Here is a 26,583-nt window from a genome sequence, read left to right as displayed (position 1 = left end):
CGGGTAAAAATAGTAGATTGTAGAAAATAGTAGACTGCAAAGAGCCACAAACAAAAAAGTTTCTACATAATATATATTTTTTAATAATTATTAATTTATATAAAGCTAAAAATCAATTAAATAAATGAATAGCCTCAATTAGGTCCCATAAGCACTAAATCAGGATCTGATGATTGGATCCTAAGGAAATCGAGGGAACTCTTCAAATATTGTCCCTACAATACTACACCTAATGGTAATTTGGATATACTTTTAACTCGTGCATTTGCTTTTGAAAATCATCATTTGGTGAAGTGGAACTGATGATGAAGATCACAGTTGACCACCGGAGTTACCACGAGTACTCAATAACAAGTATTTCACGGGTTGAATTTCAATTACTTTAACACAGTTGCTAAGCAATTTATGCTCATCGTAATGCATATGGTGGAATGGAACGGGTGGTGAAGCACCAGGACTCCTCAATAATGAACGTCTCTGCATCGGTAATAACAATCTTTCGTGAAAGGTGATCAGCAGTTGACATTAAACTATTGTATCTTAGATTATTTACACTAAAAAGCGTGAAAAACAAAATTTCTAATAAAAAAATTTAACCTACTACATGCAAAACCATGAAAATAAAATATTTTTTTACCAGTCTGAAGTCGGTGCCTCAGCACGAGTCAGCAGGAGTGATTGAAGCCCAAATATAAAATTAGTTCAGCAACTTTTAAAAATAATTAGTTTTTTAATTTTTATTACACTTAAGTTTATTCGAAGAAGCAATGTAAAGCAAAATGCTTGATGTTTGTATGCAGACGGTTAATTTTTTTGTTATATATTGTTTTTTAATTCCATTTTACCGATGAATTTCATATGATCCTTATTTTACCAATGATACTCATATCATATGGCCCTTATTTAGTGATCATTTTGAATGAAAGAAAATAAGGATTTTCTTTTGAATAAGTATAGTTTAGTAAAGCCGTGGTGGCATAGTGGTTTGACCTATCGCCTCTCAAGCTGAGGGTCGTGGGTTCAAACCCCGGCTCGCACCTCTGAGTTTTTCCAAATTCATGTGCGGAATTACATTTGAAATTTACCACGAGCTTTGCAGTGAAGGAAAACATCGTGAGGAAACCTGCACAAACCTGCGAAGCAATTCAATGGTGTGTGTGAAGTTCCCAATCCGCACTGGGCCCGCGTGGGAACTATGGCCTAAGCCCTCTTGTTCTAAGAGGAGGCCTGTGCCCAGCAGTGGGATGTATATAGGCTGGGATGATGAAGTATAGTTTAGCTCACGCATGCAGTGCCGCGAGTTAAGATAGTATAATAATGATTAAGTATTTGTAACACGCAGTTGACAGTAACAGGACATGTCTTAGTCATTGTATTACAAATGCCATACAACTACCATACAAGTATGAGTCGTTTGATTGTATCGGAGCGATGCCATACGTATCTGAACCTCCTGAGGTCCACCATTTAAATATTTTAACATTTGTCATAGCAATACAGTATTTGACTGTTTTATGTACAGTCGCTATCAGATATTTCGGAGTGGCCAAGGTGGCCAAAAATATCGGATATGCACCATATTGTTAAGGTATTCGATTTATTAAAGTCAAGGTCAAAATATCTTTAATTCAATTTCGGCTATAACAAGCACTTATATGAATGTCAAAAGAAAAATCTACCACCGGTTCGGAAAAATCTCTGTTGAGAAGAATCCGGCAAGAAACTCGACGAGGTATATTTTTTTTAAAACAGATTTACAATGTTATTAAATGATATCTATACATCACAAGTATTTAACACAACTTTATTTTTAACACAGTAGGGTCGCTATTTGAAGGGATCGCTAATGCGGATCGGAATTATTTCCAAATATCCCTGTCCATGATATAATCATTAACTTTATAATACGCCTTACATATTAATGTCTTCTGTCAAGAACATCTGAATTTTGTATCCGTTTCTTTTGTAATATTTTTTGGAATTTTATTATAAACCTATTAGAGTAGGTATGTATCGATATTTTTGATCACCTTGGCTGCTTGGAAATATCTGATGGCGACTGTACTTAGATGTTTTTTTTTATAAATCAAAGCTTGTCAATGCGTGTTATCGAAAGGAAAAATAATTTACCACTTTTTAGTTCATCATCCATCATCATCCCAGCCTATATACGTCCCACTGCAGGGCACAGGCCTCCTCTCAGAACAAGAGGGCTTGGGCTATAGTTCACACGCGGGTCCAGTGCGGATTGGGAACTTCACACGCACCATTGAATTGCTTCGCAGGTTTGTGCAGGTTTCCTCACGATGTTTTCCTTCACCGCAAAGCTCGTGGTAAATTTCAAATGTAATTCCGCACATGAATTTGGAAAAACTCAGAGGTACGAGCCGGGGTTTGAACCCACAACCCTCTGTTTGAGAGGCAATAGGTCAAACCACTAGGCCACCACGGCTTTTTAGTTGTTACGACGAATTAAGTTGTTAGTGACCCTGACTACGAAGCTAGCGGATGCGGGTTCGATCCCCGTAACGGGAAAACATTTGTATGTTGAATACGAATGTTTGTAGTTTGTATATACATATTAATCTATATAATAATGTATGTCTAAAATATGTAACATTTAGCATGGTCATATGATCATTTACATGCTTTTGGTATCATAAGGTAATAGTTACTGTTTTTTTTAAAACGTTTTTATACAAAAAGATTCGTCAAGATTGTTTACCCTTTTTCTAATGCTAAAAAAACGAAGTATAGCGCTTAAGCCAAGCTACTGGGAACTGCATTTGTTCGTAATTCAAATTCAACACAAATTTGACCCCTATCGAATAGTTTATACGCGTTTTTAGGGTTCCGGAGCCAAAATGGCAAAAACGGAACCCTTATAGTTTCGCCATGTCTGTCTGTCTGTCCGTCCGTCCGCGGCTTTGCTCAGGGGCTATCAATGCTAGAAAGCTGTAATTTTGCACGGATAATGTAAACTATGCCATAGACGTAAAGTGGGGGTGATTTTTTTTCTCATCCAACCCTATAGTGTGGGGTATTGTTGGATAGGTATTTTAAAACCATTAGGGGTTTGCTAAGACGATTTTTTGATGCAGTGATTTGTTTGCGAAATATTCAACTTTAAAGTGCAAATTTTCATTAAAATCGAGCGTCCCCCCTCTAAAATCTAAACCGGTGGGTGGAAAAATTTGAAAAAATTCAGGATGGTAGTAAGTATATCAAACTTTCAAGGAAAACTATAACGGCTAAGTTTGCTTGAGAATTATTAGTACTTTATGAGTAAATAGCAGCCTAAGGTATAAAATATACCTACCTATACCTACTTGGAAGATTCCATATAAAATACGAAATCCTCAGAAAAATATTACTAAATTTTTTCGAAATGGCTGCGGAACCCTAATTTGGGCGTGTCTCACACGCTCTTCGCCGGTTTTTATTTTATTTTGCGCTACTGATTCGCATTCACAAAACACAACGGTTAAAGACATAGGTAGAGTCATTCACGATGACGCGTGCCGTGGTTCTTATTACAATGTCATTAAAGGCTGATTTTGACAAAATCACACGTCTTCGTTGACACTAGGTATAATAAGCAGCACTTCTTCGAACTCCTCATTGTATGGAGATGTGATGTGATGACAGTTCTTGTCACAGACGCGTTCACGCCTACCTGCCTACAATGGCTACTGGTTTTTGTCATCTGTGAAATTAGGTGACAGGGACTTAATTAAATTGACAAGATTTAATTTTTTTAACACGTTAACTACTACAGGAATCGAAGGAGTTTTGCCTCCATATTTAAAAAAATACAAAAAAATTAAAAAATATATCTGAATTTTATTCTAATATATCTTTTTTCACCAGAAAAAAGACCTGTCATAAATTTGACAACGTCTACGTCAGATTTACGTGATTTTTTTTTAAATAGAGGCTAGACAGAAGTAATGGATCTATTGTGTGGTAGTTTTGGAGTTATGCCCTTTTAGAATAAGCACATCTTAAAAAAATCGTAATACATTAATTAATAATCGTAGCGAAATTATAGAAATATCAGCGTCTTTCTCTTTCCAAACAGAATACAGATAACGAATCAAATTATAGTCTTAGAAATATGAAATCTTGTCAATGAGGGCTGTCGCGTATGAATTCGACACTAGAGGCGCTAGTGTAGCGTGAGGTCTCCGAAATGTCAAATCTCATAGTAGTATTAGAATAATTTTGTGAATATTTTGCAATATCTCAAATTAATTATGGCAAATATGCGTTCCGGGGCAATGAATGTCTGTGTTTTGAGACAGTTTTGTCTTTCGGAAACCTTTGTCCTCCCTTTTTTCCGAACAAAACGGGGACTATGCAACACTGTGGCATGCTCGATATTTTTATGGTACGGTTTTAAGGTGTATTAAATATGATTTTAATCTAAACATTGTTTTCACGCCCGTAATAACAGACTTTGAAAGCCATACTTAAAAACCTCACGCAACAGTGCGCCATCTAGTGAGACAAAAAACGATAGCCCTCATTAGTCTGTCACACACAACCCAAACCCACATCCATATGTTGACAGTAAGAGAACTGTCAGCTACATTAATTTCAACACTTTTTGTTGCAGTTGCAAGCCGACAATGTGACGTTGCCTGCCGTCGAAAACTGTTGTCAGCCATTTTGAAATATCATAGACAATCCGTGTTGCCATGTAAGTGTTAGAAATTAAGAAACCAGCTTCTCATGAAGAAAAGTGATTTAAATAATGTATTAAATCGGGTGTTGCTCTGCTCACACGTGAACTTATTTATTACATAGACGCGTAGCTACCGTAGTTGAAGGCAATGGAGCGTGTATTGACCGCCAAGCTCCTGGTAAATCTAGAAGGTAACGATCTCCGCAGTGGTCGCCAATACAGGTTTCACCGAAATCGGGCCACTGGGGGACCTTCTGGTCTGGACTTCTGGTATATGCCAGTCACCTTCACAATCACGGTCAATAGGTATTATGTAAAAAAAAGAAGAGTTAATAGCAGCCTAGGGTATAAAATATAATTTACTAAGCTTGGTAGATTCCGTATAAAGTACAAAATCCAAGCAAAATCCTTAGAAAATATTACTTGATTTTTCGTAACGCTTACGGAACCCTATCTTGGGCTTGTCCGATACGCTCTTGACCGGTTTTTCGCCCTAAGTCAGGTCATCTTCTCCCATTCTTCTCCTAGTAATTTTAAAACAATAACAGTAAATAAAGTTCTCGCGCACTGACATGACAAACATGATAGAAGATTTATTTATTCCTCTTAATGGCGGCCATAAGGCTTGGGCCAATGTCAGTTATATAAAGATAAACATATTCTTCTTATTCACGTTGTACGGTGATTGTAGTTTTTGCAACTTGATAGCAAAATTCCAGAAACCACGCGGAGACACTTGCGCATTAAAAAATGTCAGACACGAGAGCAATATAGAATTTTTGATCACTGTTCACTGTTAAGGTTAATCGCCGCATAAAACACTATCAAAATTATACTTCAACTAGCCAAAGAAGCAGAAATACCAAAATTAGATATCGTCTACATCCGCCATGTTCGAATGCTACAAATCGAATCCATAGAAGATTTTAATAATGGTACAATGGTTACAGAATGTTTTTCTAATTCGATAAACAATTGAAACTTTTTGAATTCTTAAAATCAAAATCGTGAATTCTGCATGCACCTATTTTTAAATATTTGACAACAAAGTCCAACTTACACTGTTTTGGACAAAGGTTATGGATTTTTGAAATCTAAATACGTGAATTCTGAACGCACCTATAAATATTTGACAACCAAGTCCAACTGAGAGCGTTTTCGGTTGGTTTTAGATTAGATCTTGGTTAGATTGTAGGTATTTTGCAGCCATTTTAATAAAATGTAGCGTCAATAAGTAATTCAAAGTCAGCTAGTATATACTATAATATACAAACTTCATTATAAATGATAGACTAAAATAAGTTAAAATTATAACTAAAGTAAAATAAAAGTAACTAATAACTAAACTACCTATAACCTACAAAAAATTGGTAAATGAAACCCCCGCGACATGGACCCAAAGAGGAAGGAGAGAAGCTATGCTGAAACGTTGTGCGTTTGACAATTTTCTAATTACTAAAAATAAAAAAAAGGAACAGCAATTCATTTTTATTTATATAGATAGATAAGTCATGTTCATTACATTAAGTGACATATTATTAAATATTAGGTACACGACACCCTGTTAGGGTTTAAAAATGATAATCCTTAAACTATTTTCTCTTATAATTCACTAGCTTTTACCCGCAGCTTCGCACGCGTAACTATTCGGTCTGGTAGTTGCAATTGAAATTTTCGGGATTTTACAAAATTTCCCTGGAAATTTCCAAAATTTATATCGTGATCTTCATTGAGGTTGTGTTGCGAATAACTGTACAAAATTCAAGACTCTAAACCCAGTGCTAAAATTTCAAAAAATTTTCCCTATCCAAATTCAAATTCATATCATTTATTCAGTAAATAGGCCGCAATGGGCACTTTTACAAGTCATTTTTTTAAATACCAGCACTTTCGGAAAGACCATCATTGCCAAGAAGAATGCGCCGCAAGAAGCTTGGCAGAAAGTCATTTTTTCAAAATAAAATAAGTACAAATAAAATACTTAAAACTACAGTAAGTATACAATTAAAGAAAAATTACAAAATAATAATAACAATAATACACGGATGTATGGGGTCCTTAGTTACAAAACTATCCCGTGGAAATATCGGGATAAAAAGTAGCGTATGTGTTATTCCAGACGTCCGGCTACCTACATACCAAATTTCATGCCTCTAAGCCCAGCGGTTGTTATTTCGAGATTTTATCCCTATCCCGTGGGAATATCGGAATATAAAGTAGCCTATGTGTTATTCCAGAGGTCCAGCTACCTACATACCAAATTTCATGTCTAAGCCAGCGGTTGTTATTTCGAGATTTTATCCCTAGTTATCCCGTAGGAATATCGGCTCAAAAAGTCACTTAAGTGTTATTTCAGATGTCCAGTTACCTACATACCAAATTTCATGACTCTAAGCCCAGCGGTTATTATTTCGAGATTTTATCCCTATCCCGTGGAAATATCGGAATAAATAGTAGCCTATGTGTTATTTCAGAGGTTCAGCTACTACACACTAAATACATGGCTCTTAGCCCAGCGGTTGTTATTTCAAGATTTTATCCCTAGGTATCCCGTGGGAATATCGATTCAAAAAGTTGCCTATGTGTTATTTCAGACATCCAACTACCTACATACCAAATTTCATGACTCTAAACCCAGCGGTTGTTATTTCGAGATTTTATCCCTATCCGTGAGAATATCGGAATAAAAAGTAGCCTATGTGTTATTGCAAAGGTCCAGCTACCTACATACTAAATTTCATGGCTCAAAGCCCAGCGGTTGTTATTTCAAGATTTTATCCCTAGGTATCCCGTGGGAATATCGAGTCAAAAAGTCACCTATGTTTTATTCCAGACGTCCAACTACCTACATACCAAATTTCATGACTCTAAGCCTAGCGGTTGTTATTTCGAGATTTTATCCCTATCCAGTGGGAATATCGGGATAAAAAGTATCCTATGTTTTAATCCAGGTTATAAACTAACTTTTCGCCAAATTTCATCCAAATCCGTCCAGCCGTTTCAGCGTGAAAAAGTAACAAACATACTCACTCACTCACTCACTCACTCACTCACAACTTTCACATTTATAATATTAGTAGGATTATATCTAAGGATTAGAAGAGTGTTGCCATCAAAATACTAATGCTAATATAATAAGAATTTATTGTGAATTTTCGTAACTTAATTAGATTGAAATTTAAATGAAATTTAATTTTAATAACGTTTAATGTCAAATTATTTTTTTAAATATTATAATTAATGTCATCATTCAACTATTTCGTTTAATATAAATAATAAATAAATATCATGGGACACTTGACACCAATTGACCTAGTCCTAAACTAGCAAAGGTTGTACTATGGATACTAGGCAACGGATAAACATACTTATATAGATAAATACGTACTTAAATAACATATTAAACATCCAAGACCCGAGAACAAATATTCGTGTTATTCACACAAATATTGCCCCGGCCGGAATCGAACCCGGGACCTCAAGCTTGTAGTCAGGTTCTCTAACCATTGGCATCCGGCGAATATAGATTAGGTATTTCTTAAAAGTAGTGTGTGTATTATTTTAAAAGTCATCAATTAACTTTAAAATAAACATCCATCAAAATCACCTTCTTCTGTTTTTAATTATTCATCATCTGTCGCTTCGCATCGTGACAATGCAAGCCGCTGCAACCAGAAGCGACTGGAGGTCCATGGGGAAAGCCTGTATCCAACAGTGGACGTCCTACGGCTGAGATGATGATGATGATGACATTAGGAGAGCTCAGTACCCCTAGTGTAAGTTTTCGGTTACAAAATACGTCTCGATCGCGTTCGCGTTAAAATCAAAATTTATATGGAAACATGAACAGCGCCTCTAGCGGAACGTTTGCGATGTTCGTGTTTCCAAACAAATTGAGATTTTAACGCGAACGCGATCGAGACGTATTTTGTAACCGAAAACTTACACTAAGGGCACTGCTAACACCGGATATTCATATCTACAAAGTATGGAACCCTCGGTGCGCGAGCCCGACCCGCGCTTGGCCGGTTTTGTATCATTACGTTACCTGGTGGTAAATGTCGGGCATACATTGTGCGGCCACATTGTGAAGCCTCCCGATGGGAGATAGGACGCGTTATGCGTAGGGTTGCCTACGCATAGAGAACGTATTTTCAAATGGAATATTATTAATTGCACATGAAATAAATAATTGCCTATCAATTTATTCTCATCATTTATATACTTTTTTTTTTATTCGACTGGATGGCAAACGAGCAAGTGGGTCTCCTGATGGTAAGAGATCACCACCGCCCATAAACATCTGCAACACCAGGGGTATTGCAGATGCGTTGGCAGAGGCCTAAGATGGGATACCTCAAGTGCCAGTAATTTCACCGGCTGTCTTACTCTCCACGCCGAAACACAACAGTGCAAGCACTGCTGCTTCACGGCAGGATTAGCGAGTAAGATGGTGGTGATGGTGACTTTTGTACATCAATTAAATTATTTCAATACAAATGAACTAAATGTTTAGCAAAACTAGTAGGTACTGCAGATAATTCGAAAATTTACATCAGCACGACATTGCTTTTTTTCCTCCAATGCGAGACAAACAAATTATTTTAGGTACATAAATACTACAATCACATCAAAAATACTGACTGCACAGCAAATTAACTAGAGCGTGCGTAGATGATACTCATTCTCACAGCAATTTTTTTTTTCTATCAATTTGGCACCGGCAAATTAGGTACGACGACGAGCGGAGCGAGGACGAGCGTTAGGTATAATTGCGACCACAACGCGCGAGCCAAACGAGCAAAGCGAGCGCACCGCAGTAGCGGCCGGCGAAGCGCCAGAACCTAATTTATTTAGGAAATAATTTGGCCCCTACTAGTGCTGGTTATGTAATTTATTTGATGTAAAAAGTATATAAAATGCTGAAAATAAATTGTAAGGTAATTAATTATATATTTGATCTGTCTGTTTGTCTGTGGCATCGTAGCGCTCAAATGAAGAAATATGTGTATGATAAGTTTCCCTGAGGTGGTTCTTAGCTAGGTCTAATTATAATCGGTTCAGCCGTTTTTGAAATATTAAACTTTGAAATGACAATGTAGGGGATTTTTCAGCTTGTCGGTTAGGCTATAACTACATCGATCCGTTATAAATTAAAAAAAATATATCTGAATTTCCAATTTTACATTAAGCGACAACCCTTGTAACTCATCCCACCCAACACTCGTATTTTCACCTCGTTAGAGCCCATTATCGATTGACGTTTATAGATCCACCAAACAACACAAGTCTGTGGACAAATCTGGAACTAACCTTTTCCCGTATATACTAGATCCCAGGTTGAATATAGTGGCGCCACTCGAACTGCAAAGTTAAGGTTGTCCATGTCCATTTTATTGGATAGTTACTGCTGCGGATGTGGTACTACGGTAACTCAAAAGTATCCTGAGAATTTGTTGTTTTTTCGTCTCTCTCCAATGAGGGCTATCGTTTTTTGTCTCACTAGATGGCGCACTGTTGCGTGAGGTTTTTAAGTATGGCTTTCAAAGTCTGTTATTACGGGCGTGAAAACAAAGTTTAGATTTAAATCATATTTAATACACCTTAAAACCGTACCATAAAAATATCGAGCATGCCACAGTATTCCATAGTCCCCGTTTTGTTCTGAAAAAAGGGAGGACAAAGGTTTCCGGAAGACAAAACTGTCTCAAAACACAGATATTCATTGCCTCGGATCGCATATTTGCCATAATTAATTTCAGATATTGCAAAATATTCACAAAATTATTCTAATGATAAATAAACCCGCGTAGCTCACCCAAAAACTATGAGATTTGATATTTCGGAGACCTCACGCTACACTAGCGCCTCTAGCGGCGAATTCATACGCGATAGCCCTCATTGGGAGGGCTAGAAAGTGGCAAAGCTTTATTTTATTTAAACATGCATATATATCGGTATTATATTTTTTACTTCAACAATATAAATGCAAGCAGGTGAATACGTAATCAACCTCAAAGTATAGTTCATTGTGTGATACTAATTCTTCAGTCCAAAAGAATAAGAGTGTCTAGATCTTTTTAATACTAAAATTAGAGAATAGATGAAAGTTAATAAACACTAAAGAATCTAATTCGTCAGTTGGAATGCCGGAAAATATTTTTAAACTTATTTTTCCTTTTTTCAATTAAAAATAAAAATACGAAGATATATCCAGTTAAAGTTCCGCGTGACCCCACTTTCGAACTTTGACGCGCTTTATCTTCGTTTTTTTTTGTTGGATTGACAAAAGAAAACATACGTGTCCGATATTTTACGATAAATATGATAATCTAGCTGACTGACTAAAAAAATAAAATAAATATCGCGGGACAAATTGACACTCATTGACCTAGACTCAAACTAAGCAAAGCTTGTACAGTCACCAGCATTAATGCTACAGCGGAGCGTGCAAAAATATCTGACACGTCCTCCGGTCCTAGAAATAGAGTCGTATGTCGTATCAGATATTTATGCACGCTTGTAGTAGGCCTGTGCCCTGCAGTGGGACGTATATGCTGGGAGGATGATGATATAATATAAACATACCTAAATACATATTGAACGTCTAAGGTCTGAGAACAAACTGCCCCAACCGGGGATTGAACACGGGACCTCGAGCTTCGTAGTCAGGTTCGCCAACCACTCTACTATCTGGTTGTCAATAAACAATAACAAAACAACTAAAACAACACCAATAACTAAACAGAATAATATTTTTCTTAACCCATGTACAAGTCATCGCACATAAAAAGAGCTCTGGGTGGCTAGTGGAGGGGAGACGTTTGCGCATCTGTCAACTAACAAGCCAATGGCGTAAAGGCCGCGCGCGCGCTCCTTTGACCCCTCCCGCGTCCCCCACTGCTCCGCCGCCAATTTGGTCCGTACTTCGCTCACTGCGCAGGTACATCGCCAGGAGCTCTTTTTAAGTGCGTTGATTTGTACCTACATTTATCTGGATAATTTGATTGCTTATGAGTTTTGAGCGAGTTCCAATAGTACCGCAGGCTGCGACATCGTTGCTAGGTTGTTGTTAGCAGTACATTGTTGTGTCACTCGTGGACAAAGGAACGGTGCTTGTTTAGGTAAAAACTTGTTGCGAGTTCGGATGTTTGCAGAGCTAAGAATAAATCGTCACTACTTTAAAAAAAACTCGTACCTCAAAATAGATAATTTTTCCAAGTGAACCTTATGCACATTATGTCAAGGTTCAATTTTGTTGACATATTGATTTTTGATACGAGATTTTTTCGAAGTAGTGACGAAATACATCAAGGTTTAATATACAAGGTGTTATTGAATGATTGGGCAGAATCCTGGGTAAAAAATCTGTATTATACCTCGAGTAGGATAATTCTTTGCCTTGTTGCACCGTGACCAACCAACTTGACTATACCTATACCATTGCCCGACCATCTGCGCATACGGCACTGTCCTTACGCGTGCCCTAGTTTCGGCCAGACATTTGGACCAGGGGCCAGTAGTACGAAAATCGAAGTTCGTATCGTACCGTCCCTTTCACTCTCGTATTAAATGATATAAGCGCCTGGGACGGCAAGATACGAATTTCGAATTATGCACTTCGCAGTATAGGGCCAGTAGGTACACCGCTGGTACAATCATTAATACTTATTAGTTATTTATGTGGCTGGTGCATAATGAGAGGCATTAAAGTACGAGTGTAAGGCGAGTTTCATAATAAGATCACACGAGTGTTTTAATGCCTAATTGTATAGCCGCATACATAACTTTATCTACATGCATATCATAAGTTTTCTATAATATGTTCAGATATGGCCTGTATTTTGACTTTGACTTTGACTTTCTTTGAATAATAATTATTATCTACATGCATGTCATAAGTTTTCTACAATATGTACAGATATGCATTGTTAAAAAAAGTATTACCGATACTTTAATGTAAACATTAAGATGCACTGTACTTTAATGTGAACATTAAGATGCACCCGCAGATACCAGGTTTCTTAATAAAGGCCATTTGATAGTCGTTTCTGAACATATAATAGGGATGTTATGATATGCATGTAGATAAAGTAGTTTTAGTCGACAGTTTCATGGTATACCTAGTGCCATCCACGAAGACGCGTGATTTTGATAAAAATTAGACATTAATGACCACGGCACGCGTCATCGTGAATGACTAACTATAGAGTACCTCGTACCTCGAGAGTTATTGTAATGTATCGCAATATCATTATTACTGAAATTGTAAATATTACACTACAATCCTGGCCTGACCTGTTGAGGTTTAACGGTTTAACTGCTTCGAAAATGGTTAATCTGATCGAGTGTTGCCATACATGCTTTCAGTACCCTTAGTGTAAGTTTTCGGTTACATAATACGTCTCGATCGCATCGAGACGTATTTTGTAACCGAAAACCGTAGCCGAAAACTTACACTAAGGGTACAGATTGAAAGTTTCTTTGCGAACTTCTTTCCGCTGGCGTTCGTGTCGTCATTGTGTTTGTATGTATTTATATGTTTTAGTTTTTAAATGGGTCCCACTGAGAAACAGCGTTGCGGCTTGCCGTAACATTATGCTGAGTAGGGCCCACTTTACACCTACTACATACCTATTCGATGTTATTGTTTATTCTTTCCATCTAATGTATTTTTTTGTGTATCGAAGACGCGTAAATAAATGTTTCTCTCTCTCTCTCTCTATATTTGTCTAGCCTAGCTATCTTACGAAGTTACGAACAATAACTTAGTTGAAATTTGCGTGCCAAGCGAACCGCGTCGGCGTCCGTTGTATTCCTTTGTTCTAAGAGTTCTAACCAACTGCGAAGGTGAGAAGTGAAGTGAAGTGAAGTTGAAGGAGTAATGTTCAATTTCATCATCACTCCAGCTTATACGTCCCACTGGTTGGGCACACCTCTCAGAATGAAGGAGCTTGGGCCATAGTTCCCACACGTGCCAAGTAATCATCATCATCATCATCATCATATCAGCGATAGGACCTCCAGTTGCCTCGGTTGGCACCGGCTTGCATCCACCGTGAACCCGCGACTTTAACCAGGTCATCCGTCCATCTCGTTGGTGGACGTCCTACGCTGCTCTTGCCGATCCGCGGCCTCTACTCGAGTACCTTTCGGCCCCAACGACCATCTGTTCTCTCAGCTATATGGCCTGCCCATTGCCACTTCAACAAGCTAATTCGCTTGGCTATGTCGGTGACTCTTGTTCTACGTATCTCCTTATTTCTGATTCGGTCCCGTAGAGAAACCCCAAGCATAGCTCTCTCCATAGCTCACTGGGCAACTCTGAGCCTATTTGTAAGGCCTATAGTGAAGCACCACGTCTCGGATTCATATGTTAACACTGGCAACACACATTGGTTAAAGACTCGTCTTAAGGCACTGAGAGCAAACCTGGAAATATACGACTGTTTAAATCAGCACTGCAAAAAGTTGATTGGAACTCAGTTTTTAAAAGCGAGAACAATATAAATGAAAACTATAATCTTTTTGATAACAAACTCGCAATACTACTTAAAATTTTCATCCCACATAGACGTGTCAAAATCAAAAATAAAAACTGTAAACACTGGCTTACAACCGGTCTCAAAATCTCTTGCAAACATAAACGACTTTTAAGAATTCATACTCACCCGAACGAAAAATACAGTTCTAATAAAACATTATAAGATGTACACAAAAACTCTCAAACAGCGCGTAAAAAAATCCAAGCAGAATATTTTTAGGCATCAAATGATGACCTCAGAAAATAAAAACAAAACAATGTGGACTATAGTAAAACAAGTAACAATGAAAGATGTAAAAAATACTCATAAAAATTTGTCAGTAAAAACAGAAAAAAATACATTGGAGAAAAGCCCACATAAAGTAGCAAACATATTTAACGAATTTTATGCTTCAGTAGGGAAAACAATATCAGATACTGATAGCGACGACATAGGCACTCCTACCGGCCGTCCTGTCGTCCAACCAGCTTTAAACTCCATGTTTTTACAAGCTGCCACAGAAAAAGAAGTTCGTAAATTAATACAGCGTTTACCCAATAAATACAGTTGTGGGGTTGATGAAATACCCTCAATTTTAATGAAAGCTTGTATTGACGAACTTACCCCACCTTTAACTCGATTAGTCAATCAATCATTTACAGAATGTTGCTTCCCAGACAAATTAAAAATAGCAAAAATCAAACCAATTTTAAAAAAAGGTGGAAAATCTGATGACCCCAGCCAATACAGACCTATTGCACTTCTCCCCGTACCATCTAAAATATTTGAAAAATGTATGACAAACCGCATCTACAGTTTTCTGGAAAAATATCAACTACTAGACAAAAACCAATTCGGTTTTCGTAAAAAGCACTCTACCACTCTCGCAGCTTATACATATGTGCAGGAAATACTAAATTCTTTGAGAGATAAGGAAAGTGCAGTGGGACTACTGTTAGACATGTCAAAAGCATACGACCGAGTGTCTCATTCTATCATAATACAGAAACTAAATGCAATTGGAGTTCGTGGCAACTCACTAAACTGGATGAAATCATATTTAGCAAACCGTAAACAGTATGTTGAAATTGAACATCTTGACAGTCAGTCTAAACAAATAAAAACCGTCAAATCAGAAATTAAACATATAGATAGTTCCATCCCTCAGGGTAGTGTGCTGGGATGTGTACTCTTTCTTGTCTATATAAACGACCTTCCAAAAATTACAAATCAAAAGTGTGTAACGTTTGCGGATGATGTTTCCCTGCTGTTTAAATTCCCTAACAAACACGACCATGACTTAACAATAGAAGAAACTTATAACACAGTTACACATTGGCTAAGAGACCATAACCTACTAATAAACAAAAATAAAACAAAAATTATTCAATTCAGACCGCGGCAGAAACCACCTATTGATCTAAACAATATCCTAAATAAACTGAACATCGAAGAAGTAACCAACTGCACCCTGTTAGGACTCACACTAGACTCACATTTAAACTGGAAAAACCATATAGAAAGAACGAAATCTAAACTGTCCCAGTTCGTTTACGCGTTGGGTGTCCTCAAGACTAACACCAGCCTTACGTGTGCGCTGTCTCGTGGCTGCGCTACGGGCTGCTGCTATGGGGGTGCAGCACAGATGCACATAAACTGTTTGTTATGCAAAAGAAATGTCTCCGAATCTTAGCAAATATCTGCCAACCAAATAGCTGTAGACCATACTTTAAAAAGTTTAAATTATTGACACTCCCCTCTTTGTATATTTTGGAAGTAGCGTTGTTCGTCAGAAATAATATCCACCTTTTTAAATTTTCAAATAACATGCGACGTAAACATGACCTAGTTCTCCCTGAACCAAAATTAAGTATTTTTAAAAACGGTCCATATTACAAAGCAATACAATTATACAATAGAATTCCCATAGATTTAAGAAGTGAACAAAATAGCACATCCTTTAATAAAAAATTTAAAAAATTCCTAATAGATAAATGTTACTACTCGATCTCGGAATTTATGGAGGATGGTTTGTAATAAGTGACCTCTCACGTCACGCACGCGCACAACGCATTATTTGCTACAAGTGGGAAAAATGTTTCTGATCTCAAGTGATATTTGATGTTCCTTTATTAAGTTAAGTTATTGTAGGATTCATTAATTAATATAGGTACAGAAATTAGTTTATTGTAAAAGAAAAGATTTTAAAATAGTAAATACATAGATAATAACAATTATAACAACAAATGCTACCCTGCCAGGGTTCATGTTAACTTTAAGAGCTTATGTTACATGTATGCACTATATAAATAAATAAAATAAATAAAAATAGAGTCGTAATAAGCTAGGTAATAAATAATTATAATAATAATTTCCACCAGAGATGTGCGAGGAATGTTTTTTTCATGAACGCTTTATTTATTCGCCTCGCTCCGCTCAGCTGTAGAAGTGTGCTGTGAGAGGATAGGTATATGAAGCATTTCTATTGGTTCATGAAAAATAGAGGGGAGGTCGAAGTTACCGGAACACAATAAAAACACGATGTAATCCATTACAAACAGACAAGTAATCAAATCTTTCCTATTTTAATTTTAGTTGAGATGACACTTGTAAATGTATATATGCGATAATAACCATGTATGTAATGGCTATTGAACTCTATACAAAGTACTATTATGCAATTATGTCACGCATGACGACAAAATTAAATTTTCAACCGCCGAGGGCGCCACTGTCACGTTGAAAGCAAATTTATAATGAAGCAACGCTAGTTCCTAATTTGGCCACCGGAACGCAACAGGTTTGTGGCACAAATCTTCAATCTTGTATGTTAAAGATTGCAAAAAACCAATCGCCCAGTTATTTTGTTTTTGTTTATTGAATTTAAACTTTATGCGTCTGTGTTACGGCTCATGTGTGATGCATGAGTAAGATTGTCGATGATATACCCGAGTTAGGGTTGCCACTGGCCAATTTGGACTGGATTACTTTTGTATGTAATTAATTAGCTTTTATTATTCCAGTTTAGCCACAGGCGGGCTACTATGAAATTCAAAAATGGAAGTTCTTATTGTACCGTCCACCGTCCTTCTCACTCTCGTTTAAAATAATATTAGCGTCAGCAGGACGGCAAGATTCGAATTTATTTCGCACTTCGTACTTCGTAGTATAGTGCCAGAGGGGTTAATACGAAGCTCGCAAATCGAAGTTCATATCGCACCATCCCTTTCACTTGCGTATTAAATGACATAAGCGTCAGAGGGACGGCAACATAGGTACGAAGTTCGAGTTTTGCACTTCGTGTTATAGGGCCAGAATTACGTGAGACTTTCCTTTTTGTTATTATTATTAAAATGCCTAAATGTGTGCTTTCTACATAATTATGAATACTCCTTTTCTAGGTACCTACAGCATAGCACAAAGTAGTAATTACAAATATAAAAAATATTATACTTATTGCGTTGGAATAAGAGTCTGTGGTACTTTTTTTTGAAACTTTGAATAAGTTCATATTTTTACACTTGAGACATCGTATGGATTAGCATACGGCGGCAAAGTCTATTAAAGCAAAACCAGCTGTCTTACTCACTTCGGAGCACAGCAGCGTAAGACTGCTGCTTGCTGGTAGGATTAGCGCGCCTGGTAGCAATCTAGGGCACGGTACAAGGTCCCCACAAAGTACCTATCCAAGTAATATCGAGCGGCAACCCTACTTGGCGGCCTCCATACGAGTACTTTTGGCTACAACCACTTTCGCTTTTCGACGAGATCTGTTGCGTGGCCGGCACATTGTTAAATCAGCCATTTTGAAAAATGCTTTATTGTCTGTTGCTGCTATGCCCGATTTTACAATAGGACAGACCCTCCTCCCCGTGGATGTCGTGAAATACGACTAAGGGACCAGCCCCCTGCACCACTATTCGATCCGGTAGTTACAATTGAAATTCTGGGATTTCACAAAAGTCCCTTGGGAATTCCCAAAATTTATATCGTGGCTCCATTTCAAGACTAAACCCAGCGTTTGAAATATCTAGATTTTATCCCTATTCAAAGTAGCCTATGTGTAATTCCAGAGGTGCAGCTACCCACATACCAAATTACATGACACCAAGCCCAGCTGGTATCCAGGTTATAAACTAACTTTTTGCCAAATTTCATCCAAATCCGTCCAGCCGTTTCAGCGTGAAGAAGTAACAAACATCACTCACTCACTCACTCACTCACAAACTTTCGCATTTATAATATAAGTTGGATTGTAGCTTTTGTAATGTTTGTGATGTGAGCGTGATGCAAGAGTCGTCGCTCTTATTGCCACTTGCAGGTGGTAGGACCTTGTGCAAGGTCCGCCCGGATTGCTACCACCATCTTGCTCGCTAATCCTGCCGTGAAGCAGTAGTGCTTGCACTGTTGTGTTTCGGCGTGGAGAGTAAGACAGCCGGTGAAATTACTGGCACTTGAGGTATCCCATCTTAGGCCTCTAGGTTGGCAACGCATCTGCAGTACCCCTGGTGTTGCAGATGTTAATGGGCGGTGGTGATCTCTTACCATCAGGAGACCCACTTGCTCGTTTGCCATCCAAAAAAAAAAAAACTACGAACTCCGGACTCAGTACCACTACCATGAGTGACCGTACTCGATAGCGACGGCGTAAATTATTTGTAGAGGCGCTGTACAATGAGGGCTATCGTTTTTTATCTCACTAGATAGCGCACTGTAGCGTGAGGTTTTTAAGTATGGCTTTCAAAGTCTGTTATTACGGGCGTGAAAACAAAGTTTAGATTAAAATCATATTTAATACACCTTAAAACAGTACCATAAAATATCGAGCATGCCACAGTGTTGCATAGTCCCCGTTTTGTTCGGAAAAAAGGGAGGACAAAGGTTTCCGAAAGACAAAACTGTCTCAAAACACAGACATTCATTGCCCCGGAACGCATATTCGCTATAATTAATTTCAGATATTGCAAAATATTCACAAATTTATTCTAATTATAAATAAACCCGCGTAGCTCACCCAAAAACTATGAGATTTGACATTTCGGAGACCTCACGCTACACTAGCGCCTCTAGTGGCGAATTCACACGCGATAGCCCCCATTCTCCATACAAATAATTTACGCCGTCGCTATCGAGTACGGTCCCTGTACACTCATGGTAGTGGTACAGCACTGCGGTGTGGAAGTGGAAGGCAAGTGTGAATCACTACACCATTTTCTCCCAAGAAAGTGAGTACAGTTCGCGACTTAGAATAAGTAAGTAGTAAGATTGGTTTTTGGAGTCTTTTTGTATTTTTTTAATTTCAACTCCAAATTTGTTACTTTTACGGTCATCCCGTGCACCACACATTTCAGCCTGCATTGGGAGAAATTTGTGTATAGACTCCTGTCCAGTGGTTGTGTAGGGTATGGCACGCAGCACGGAATGCAAAAGACCTGGGTTCGATTCCCAACGCTGGTCTCTTTTTCGGGGTTTTCTGTGTATCCATGTTTCAGTTTGTATTGGAAGTAGTAGGTACGACGAGCTCGTAGCAATGTCACATTTTGGGTATTTTGAGGACCATTTCTAAAGTCTGAGAGATTAATTTCAATCACACAAATCGACTTAGCTTATGCCTTTGTGTTAAACGCTATCTCCACCTCTATATTACTAGCTTCTGCTTTTAAAAACCGGTAATACACCAGTTATTCCCACGTAAAATTCAAATTCAAATTCAAAAATTCAAATGATTTATTCAGTGAATAGGCCGCAATGGGCACTTTTACACGTCATTTTTTTAAACTACCAGCGCTTTCGGAAAGACCATCATTGCCAAGAAGAATGCGCCGCAAGAAACTTGGCAGAAAGTCATTTTTCATAAAAATATAATTACAAATAAAATACTTAAAAACTATATTATACAATTAAAGAAAAAAATATACAAAAAATAATAATAAAATAAATACAGGGATGTATGTCGCGTATGTCCATTGGTTGAGATTGCTTACCATCACGTGACCCGCTTATTAAAAAAAAGCTCGGACTGGTGAATTCTCCGTAAAGCAGACGTTTAACGTAATGCCTAATGTTATTGTTCCACTGCAACATTCATACTTACGTTTGCTTTGATTGTGTAACTCAGGCAAATGAGCCCGAGGGTTGCCGACGGTGCTGGCTGAAAATCAGCGCTGGGGTGTCTTTAACGCTTCAGCATTATGCTGAGCCAGTGTCCGATTCACAACCGCAATGACACATACCTTTGTGTTGTTTTTTTTTTGTACCTAATAATATTGTTGTCTGTGTTGTGAATAAATGTATTTTCTTTCTTTCTTTCTTTTCTTTCAAATGTTTAGCTGTAGGTAATATGGACAATTGAATTGTACGAGGTATGTATGAAAATGGGTTTTAAGATAACTCTGTTTGTGAAATATTTAACACTAGTATTTTATAAATATGCCGGGGATTACAATAATCAAGCCTTATAGGATTGTCAATTGACTATTACAATATCGAGATGGCGGCGAACGCCGTGTGACGTAACTAGTTAACTACCGGTTGTGGTGCACGTGGACGGGCTCGTTGGCCGGAGCGTCATTCTACTTCGGACCGTAAGGCTGGAAACAGTGCTCCACCGACGGTAAGTCCTGACCGTACGTCCTGACCATCAGAGCTGACCGTCGGTTGCGAAAATTCATTCAGTGCTACGCTGACGGCGAACTGCGATGCGTGTGTACAGTTCACAGGTCGGTCGCTCCGTCAGCGAAGCACTGAATGCATCCATACAGTCTCATAGCTCGACGGTCGACCGACGCCGCGCGACCGACGAGCCGGACCGACGGCTCGACCGACCGTACGCGCGCACCAAATCACGCGCGTACCGTCAGCGTAGCTGTGTGCGCATTCATAGACTCGCATAGATATAGCTACGCTGACCGACGGTCAACGTTGACCGTCGGTCGAGCACTGTTTCCAGCCTAAGGACGACCACACCTGGCTAAGGATTCTGTCAGTTCGTCTGTCGATTAGCTCTGTAAAAACTCTGATTGGTTTTGTAATTTAATTATTATCGGCTGGTGAAATAAAACAACTGTGTTCCAAAAGAAGTTATTATTGAAGCTCTCACTCAAGTATATACATCATGAACGCATCCTGACGGCGAGACGGAAGTATCTCATTCCATCCATCAATCATCATCTCATCTCGCTTCTCCGCTCTCGTCGACATATACATTAAGGAGTATAATGGCATTAGCCCGCCAAAATGAAGCGTAAAAATAGCGAAAATTCTGAAAATAGTCTCTGGCTGAACTTCACGTTGATGAAAATGACAACTACAGTGTAGTCCGTTTAGTACGACTTCGCATTTAACAACCAACCGTTTTTAGTGACGTAAGTATAGGCATGTTGGTTTTAATTTTTAATATGAGCCACCATGAAAGTACATCCGTTCGTTTAGTACTGCGTCCGGTTAGTACGACGTAATATCACCGGCCCCTTGACCGTCGTTATAACCGGATTCTACGGTACAGTCAAGGGCAAAGATATCAACACGGCCAAAGTTGCAAAAAAATGTACACACGGCCTTAATGTTAAGTGCGTAAAGACGTGTATACATATTTTTGTAACTTTGGCCGTGTCGATATCTTTGCCCATGACTGCACATGCCTTTCATAACGAGCGAAAAAGACAGTAGTAAAGTGTGATACCAACAGTCGCTGTTTACTTCTACAATCATCGGAACTGGGGGCTATCACGGAATTCGAAAATCGAAGTTCGTATCGTTCCTACCGTCCCTTTCACTCTCGTATTAAATAAAATTAGCGTCAGTGGGACGGCAAGATACGAAATTCTAATTTTCCACTTCGTAGTATCCTGTCCCGTAACGCAGCACACATCTGTGATACACTTTGTTAGAAAAAAATTGAAATGTGTTCTATTAGCATAGCATAGCAGCCTCCTGATGAGCCATGAATTAATTGCTTTAAATCTTTCACAACTCTTAACTTGTATTGCAGTTTTTTCTAACTCCTTCAAGACGCGGTTGAATAGTTATTTGTGTCACGAGGGAGCAAAATAGTGTATTTACGGCGAGAGCGGTACCTACATTAAAACCAGAGTAACTAAGGATTTTACGATAGAATCCTGAGCATAGCGAGGGATTCTAAAGTAGAATCCTGAGCGTAATGGGGTTCAACTGTTAACGCCCACGATGAAAATATTTTTTTTCTCTCGAGTGACCCATACAACTTTGCACACCGAGCATTAAGAAACTTGAAAAAAAAAACAATGGGGAATGTCTGAAAAATCTATAAAGCCTTGAAACAGAAAAGTTGCACTTTGCTCCTCTCGTCAGGGAGGAAAAGTTACTTTTCTGAATGAGAGTGAAAAAATATTTGGCGACTCACTGCTTACCTCCACTTACAGTTATTTATGTACACGATCCAGTTAAATTGTGGTTAAATATACTTATCAATATGCATCTCTTTAACCAGATTATTTACTCGAACTCGAGAACTCGGCATCAAGCAGCGTCTATCGTCTTTAGTTCAATCTCGTATCCTCACCTTCTTTGGTAACATATGCCGCCGAGGGGAGGTGGCTATTGAGCGACTTGTGATTCAGGGAAAGGTTGAGGGTAGTACCCGGCCACGAGCAATGAGGTGGACTGACCAAATAAAAGCGGTAGTAAATGGCTCATCATCACTACATGAATGCACGAGGATGGCGGCCATCAGGGGAGGAGTGGCGGCGTGTTGTGAAGCTAACACCTGAAGCGATGCCCACGACCACTCTGTCAAGAGTGATACCGACAAAGAAGAACCAGATTATTTAAGTCTGCACTAGCGCCAATGATATGAGGATTATGTTTTAGTATTTACAAGTATTGTCAATGACATTTAGCCGAAGCCCCGGTCGCTCGCTTACGTAATCACTCCCACACTCGACACGTAAGGTTTTACTGGCCTCGTCAAAGGCCATAACAGCTGGCCTTATTCTTAACCCCTACGCGATTAGGGAGGGGAATACCAAGAGGCAAAATACGGTATTTGACCATTTTGTATATGTTTTATAAATTAAAACTACACAATGCCTGTTTTCGAATAGAAAACAATTTTTAAGCTACCTTTACAAATAACAAAGTTATTAAGGTTTGAAATTCCAGATTAGACAGAGAAAGAGATACTGGCATGTGACGTCACACGCCAGTACCGCCATACTTGCTGCATAGAGAAAAGCGTTTGAGAAAGAGACAGGTATATAGATTTTTCAAAAAATCAGTATAAATCCAATTTTCAACCGATTTAAATTTTCTCTTCGCTAAACACTATCTGTATATCTATATTTTCATTTTAATATTAAGATATGGCAAAATCAGGAGTTGTCAAATACCGTATTCTAACTATAGCGTGAAAGTACAGTGACCTCATTCCTTTACTCGATATACTAAAGCTATGTCACAAATCACTAAATAAATATGTTTCATAGGTGTGCTTATAAAATTTGAGGAAGGCCCTCGAATTTTCCAGGATCCCATCATCAGATCCTGACTTGGTGACAATGGGACTGCCTCGGAAGTATGTCCTTTAGAACAGGAAAATTTTCAAAATCGGTCCACAATTGGCGGAATTATCGCGTAACAAACATATAAAAAAACAACACAGGCGAATTAAGAACCTCCTCCTTTTTGAAGTCGGTTGGAAAGTGGGTTTTCGTGTTTTTTAATGTGACACGTGAATTTTGAACATGAAACTACCGTGAGACTCACTCATATTAAATATAATGACCCGGATAACTCACGTCTTAAATCGAGTTTAGCTAGACATGTTTCGGGCTAATCCGTGCGCGTGTTGCAGCAGCCGCTGAGCCGCGTTGCTCCGAAGACGAAGGGTTACGGAATAGCCCGAAACATGTCGAGCTAAACTCGATTTAAGACGTGAGTTATCCGGGTCATTATATTTAATGTGACACGTGAATGTCACTAGTCAAGATGAATGGGAAGTTATCAATAAATAAATAAATATCATGGGACACTTGACACCAATTGACCCAGTCCCAAACTAAGCAAAGCTGTACTATGGATACTAGGCAACGGATAAACATACTTATATCGATAAATACATATTTAACATCCAGGACCCGAGAACAAACATTCGTAATATATTTTTCATACAAATATCTGCCCCGGCCGGGAATCGAACCCGGGACCTCAAGCTTCGTAGTCAGGTTCTCTAACCACTTGGCCATCCGGGGGTCAAACAAATTTATATTAGGTACATTGTATGTATGCACAAAAAATCAGATATCCGTGCGCCTCATTGATGTTTCAGATGACCAGAGGGCTGGCAGCTATTTTGGGCAAAGGATTAGCCTTCCAATACAACGCGGGAATGCTGCCAGCCTTCTGGGCACAATGAACAGCGACGGTAACCTAGGAGGGATTTATTATTTATAGGTTAGCCTACGTTAGATATTTTTTGGTCGGGATAAGAAAAGGTTCGTCACTTTTGGACCTTAACGTAATTGAAATAGAGTTAAAAAGTGACGAACCTTTTCTTACCGCGACTATAAATACTTAGTCATATTTAATATTTAATGTATTGTGTTAATTTGTGTATTGTATATTGTTATAAATAAAGGAAATATCTGGCTAAAAAGTTAATAACCAGGTAATCTCAATCAATTAACTGAACCGCATGTCAAAATCAGCGCAAACAAAAAACAAGGAGTACCTACTTAGAAGCTCTATAAAAGCTATGTAAATCCAGTTGTAGGAATATTAGGCTACACCTTGACTATACAACTGGTTATCTAGTAGGTAGAGGAGAGGAGTAGGTGTACTACCAAAACAATTGATCATGTTCCGAGACACTGCCGTTTCGACGCCCCCTGTCAACGTGACTGTGCGACACTAACCCACGGACTAACCTTCAGTGGCCTGGGTTGAATAGTTAGGCTACTCGGATATAGCATATCCCGAAGAATTGCGAAACTGAAGTGGCAGTGGGCGGGCACATTGCTCGCAGGACTGATGGCCGATGGGGTCAGAAGGTTCTCGAATGTCGTCCGCGGACCGGGAGACGAGCTGTCGGTAGGCCTCCGACAAGATGGAGCGACGACCTGGTTAAGATCGCGGTGGATGCGGAAAGCACAAGACCGGTCTGAGTGGAGAGCCTTGGGGGAGGCCTATCTCCAGCAGTGGATGTCTTTCGGCTGACATGATGATGATCTCGGAGAGTATTTGTTGTTATAGCGGCCACAGTAATACATAAATCTGTGAAATTCTCATGTGTCTAACTATTACGACTCAAGAGATAGAGCCCTGTGCCAGACGGACGGACGGACAGACAGGCAGACCGACAGACAGACAGACAGCGGAGTCTCAGTAATAGGGTTCCGTTGGCACCCTTTGGGTATGGAAACCTAAAAAAGTAGATTCTTAGGATCAGTTCACATACTTGTCTTTCATTGCCACCAACATCAATACAAAGGTTTTACTCGAAGTGCAAGCCATAAAACGGATAACTTAGCTAACTGTGGGTTGCTGTACAGTCAGAGTCAGAATGCCGTTTAATTTGTTTTTTTTTTCTATGTCTGTATTCCAGCTAATAACTTAAATCATAAAAAAGTTTAGCATAACAGCAAAATGCATAACTATTGAAAAGCACTTTTACATTACATTTACATAACACTCATTTAATATAACAACTTTTGTCATATATTGGACATATAAAATAATGCCATTTTGTGTAATGACGTAATACATACTAAAATTTGATACAACAATATTTAATTATTAAACTTAAAACCTCCGACACCTAAAAATGTTTTTATTGGGTATTTTACGTTTGCCCAATGTCGCCAGTGTCGCTGTTTAAGTGGCTAAATAAGAAACAAACAAGCTGAGATATGTGGTGCATAGGGGAAATGTGTGTCTGTACTCCTGTCCAGTGGTAGTGTAGGGGTATAGCACGCAGCACGGAATGCTGAGGACCTGGGTTCGATTCCCAGCGCTGGTCTCTTTTTCTAGTTTGTCTGTGCATCCATGCTTCAGTTTGTATTTTCGATAGAAAATGTAATCATCCGGTAGTTCATATCATTGAACTGAGCCGTCTGCCGAAGTTAGCAGAAATTAAAAAAAAACACGGTGTATTCGATTCTGAACGAAATATTTTCAGGTTTTCACTTGTTTTATGAACAGTGTATAATAATGTTGACATTCTAATTGCATACGACTGTACTAACTCGAGCTGCCTACGCGCATAAGCTAATTAAATCAAAGTACCGGTATGTTGCACTATGTTGTTTGCCGCATTTTATTACTGAGGCTTTACTCGCTTTGTTAGGCGACACTGACTGTAGATATAGAAGTAACAGACATAATTCTATATGATACGCT

General features: G+C 38.6%; 1 protein-coding gene across 1 annotated transcript in view; it reads left to right on the top strand.

Annotated features, from left to right (window-relative positions):
* pot (zona pellucida domain protein papillote) overlaps positions 1 to 26,583 on the top strand; it is a 137,459-nt gene that overhangs the window by 29,170 nt on the left and 81,706 nt on the right. The window contains exon 3 of the mRNA XM_074105200.1: positions 4,619 to 4,702. The gene's annotated coding sequence lies outside the window, so the exon portion shown is untranslated. The remainder of the gene's footprint in view (positions 1 to 4,618; positions 4,703 to 26,583) is intronic.

The sequence above is a fragment of the Choristoneura fumiferana genome, chromosome Z (assembly GCF_025370935.1).
Source record: "Choristoneura fumiferana chromosome Z, NRCan_CFum_1, whole genome shotgun sequence".
Classification (NCBI taxonomy): Eukaryota; Metazoa; Arthropoda; class Insecta; order Lepidoptera; family Tortricidae; genus Choristoneura; species Choristoneura fumiferana.
The sequence above is the reverse complement of the archived record's forward strand: the minus strand, read 5'-3'. Positions and strand labels throughout refer to the sequence as shown.